Below are 4,239 nucleotides of genomic sequence, written 5' to 3'. Positions count from 1 at the left end.
AGGGGGCGTTTGGTTTTATAGAGTACAATGAGGATGATGTAATCATTGGAAACCATGCACGTGTAGTTTTGACCATCAGGGGTAGTTGTACAGGTTAAAAATCAGACCCCACGGGATGAGGACTCAAATCTTGCCCATTGTCTTTTAGAACTAATTTGTCAAGTGGGAAGGTCAAGGTTTAGGGCCCAGCATTCCAAATCCACCCCTTTGCCCCAGAGCCCACTGTTATCAGGAAAGAATGCTCTGAGAGAGACTTAATGTTTGGACAATTTTCTTTTCCCTCCTTCTGAGCCACACAGACCTTCCATTTTTCTTGTGGAGCTGTCTTATAGGAATATTATTTTCCATAATATTTTCCTTCAGTTTCCATCTCCAGAACCACAAAACAAACAAATAAAACATCAAAGACATCCAATGAAGAGAGTTAAAACTCAAGCTATAGAGGGGTGAAGAAATTTCTAGTATGTGCCACTAACAAGGAACTTATACTGAGAAATGTCAGTAAAACAAAGAAATAAGGAGACATTTGATTAAAATGAGGAAAAGAAAATTTGACTAGGCACTTAGGAAGTGTATGCAAAAGATAAAAGATGATATGAAAAGATGCCTGACATCATTAATTAACAGAGAAATGTATATTATAGCACGATGACAATACTGGAGTGGCTAAAGTAAAAAAAAAAAACAAAACAAAAACCCTAAACCCTCAACCTGACAGCATCAATTATTGATAAACGAATAGAATAACAAAATATCTGCCTACGCTGCTGAGAGTATAAATCAGAGCAACTACTTTAGAAAGCTATTTGTAATATCTATAAAAGCTAAATATACTCATACCTTATGACACAGGAATTCTAATCTTAGATATACATACCACAAAAACGAAAAGCATCTTTAAATGTTTATATTATTATGTTTAGGAGTGCCAAGCTGGAAACAATCCAAATGTCCTTTAAAAGTAGAAAACTATAAAAAAAAATGTAGATAATTTAGGTGGAATATTGTGCAACACTGAAAAATATCAAATTATGACCATCCATTAAAATATGAATATATCTCTGATAAACTGTGGGTCAAAGAGTCAGAAACAAGGGAATACATGGCAGTCTATGATTCCATTTACATGAAGTTGGACAACAAGTTGACTGTGGAGGGAGAATCTTGGTTACTTTGAAGGAGAAATGACTGAGAATGATTGAAACAGGTCAGGAGGAGGCTTCTGTGGTATTGGCGATGCTCTCAATCTTAATCTAGATGTTGGTCACCAGGGTAGAAAGCTTTCAGTTCAGGGGAACCAAGGGAAGGGACGGGGAAGGGGAATAGGAAGGACAGTAGGACTAACCAAACATAACTTTCCTAACCTCGTATTTGAATATAAGACCAGGAAAACCGCATCGTGTGCAACCACAAGAGTAGGCTCCTAAGTACAATAAGTTATACTCCATGTATGTATGATTTGCCAAAATAAATTCTACTGTTCTTTTCTAACTAAAAAAAGATATATTTACAGACAAGAAAAAAAAAATCACATGACAACACAAAAAATATTCATTCCCAGTGTCTCTAAAATGAGAGATAATAGTCTCCATGGCAGATGAATGTATAATTTTTGCTGCAAGAACTCCCTGGCATTTATTTTATTTGTTTGTATGTTATTTACCTAAATAGTTGTTCAATAAATGACTTGAAATGTTATATAAAAAAAGAAAGCATCCAGTTCATAAAAATTTGTTGAATTGTGCTATTTAAGGTATATATAGATATAGTGCTCTTCATTGAATGTATTTAGTCATCCCTTTGTAGCTATACAAGATTGATTTCAGGGCCCCATGTTTACCCAAATCCATAAATGTTCAAATCCTACATACATTAAATCATCTCTAGATTACTTATAATACCTAATACAATGTAAATGCTATGCAAGTAATTGTAATACTATATTGTTTAGAAATAATGACAAAAAATATCTGAACATGTTCTGTACAGATGCAAAACTTTTTTATTTTATTTTCAATCCACTATTGGCTGAATCCACAGATGTGGAACCTCTGAAAATATGGTGGGCCAACTGTATTATATTTCATTAAAAAAATTAACAACAAATACCCTTTTGTGTATCTTCAATTATAGATTCAAAACATATTAAGACATTAGGCTTTTGGGACCATTTTGAAAAAACATCTCCTTGATTTGAATTTTCACAATTGGTTTAAAATTGTACCTAGTGTATATATGCCAGTTGTAAGATTATACCAGTCATAAGAGCATGGTTGTTAGTTAGAAAATGGACCATAATTCTTGGTATCATCTTTATTATAGCCTTTCAATTTCAAATGCTCAAACTAGTTATTTTATTTCCAGTTGTAATAGTGAGTTATCAGCAATACATCCCACAGGGATCTCTAAACATAACTCAAGATCAACCATTAGTTTGGTTCTCAGGAAAACTGTGATGGCCCTAAACTGGTTTTGGTAGCTTAGGCAAGGCTCCAGTTTAGTAAGGAAGTAGTTATGGTGTGGCTTCAAGGAGCTGGAGTGAGTTCCTCTTGACTGTGGGGCATCAAAGAAAGTCTGGTTGAATTCAGCTGTGTGTGTGTGTGTGTGTGTGTGTGTGTGTGTGTAAGTTATTTTGGAAAATTTTTGAGTAATTGGTAAAAGATGATCTGCTTAATTTCAGGTCTTTAAATAAAACTATGCCTACTATGACTGGATCAAATTTTTAAATAATTTCCTAAGAAAAATATTCAATTCTTTCAACCACATCCTTCATTACTAGCTAGTGTGCCAATGTGCCATATAAAGAACTGCCATTCAAAGTCACCATTTTCTTAAATAAAATGTCAATGTAGCTTCAGTAAATACCAAGTGATGGACTCACAATGCTAACTGATATAAAAATTTTCAAGTTATTCTTCTGACCCTTCTATTTATAGGTAATAAAATAAACATCGCCACTCCTGTGATATTCAGCTGGTCACTTACTAATAAAATTAAGGTGTCTTAGCAGAAATGCTGTAATGAGTTACCATTGTTATAGCTAAAAAAACCAAACCAGTCACTGAATTCTAAGGCCATACTGAGTTTTTGAGGAATGAAGGCAGAGAGCATTTCCAGAATAATGCTTCTGTCAGTGGCTGAATACATCCTGGTAGAGTGCACTGGAAAATCAAATGGAAATTGAAAAAAGAATTTTCAAAAATTTCATGGAAAATGAAAACCCTAATTCCTACATTGGTATTGTAGCCAAAGGAATATTTTTACAAATTCTATAAACAAGAGTCTTTTTAAAATTACGAAACTAAGAGTATTGCATGCCTCTAATCCTAGTGACTTGGGAGGCTGAGGCAGGAGGATTGTGCGAGGCCAGCTTCATCAATTTAGAGAGGTCTAAGCCAGTTAAGTGAGACCCTGTCTCAAAATAAAAAAAAAAAAAAAATAAAAATGACTAGGAGGTAGTCAGTGCTAAAGCATCCGTGGGTTCAATTTCCAGTGAGTGTCCCCCACCAAACTGTGAAACTAAAAAATAAAAAAGAATAAAAGTGATTAACCTAGATTTCTCTCAAGACAGAGCCTTGAGTTTGAAAGACTGTCATAAAAGAAGTTTATTTATAAGGTGATCTCATAGTGCCAGGATGAAGAAGAAAAACAATTAAACAGGGAAGTAGAAAAAGTCAAACATGGATGTTGAATATCAGATGTGCCCCCAAGATTCCTTTGTTGGTGCAAGAATATTCAGAGTTGAAATGATTAGATTATGAGAGCCATAACCTAATCAGTTCATCCTAGTTTAAACAGACTGGGTAGTAACTGCAGGCAGGAGGAACATGACTAGAGGAGGTGAGTCACTGGGGGTTGCCCTGGAAGGGTTTATCTTCCCTGCAATTCCTTCCCTTTTCTCTCTTTGCTTTCTGACTTCCACGAGTGTAGTAGTGTTCTTCCATCATGCCTTTCCACCCCAATGTTCTGCCTCTCTTGGGCCCAGAGAAATGGAGTCAACCCACCATTGACTGAACCTCTGATACCTTAACCACAATAAACTTTCCCTCCTCTAACTTGTTCTTGTCAGTTATTTTGGTCACAGTGATGAAAAGCTAACACAGGATGTGCTCTTAAGTTGGCCTCATTTTGGGGGGCTGCTTCTTGATTCTGGAAGTTCTCCTGAAGAACCTCATGAAATGAGCATCAGAGCTATCTATTCCTAAGATGAAAATATGGAAGCATTTATTCATTGACTCT

The sequence above is a fragment of the Sciurus vulgaris genome, assembly GCF_902686455.1.
Source record: "Sciurus vulgaris genome assembly, chromosome: 3".
Lineage (NCBI taxonomy): Eukaryota > Metazoa > Chordata > Mammalia > Rodentia > Sciuridae > Sciurus > Sciurus vulgaris.
The sequence above is the reverse complement of the archived record's forward strand: the minus strand, read 5'-3'. Positions refer to the sequence as shown.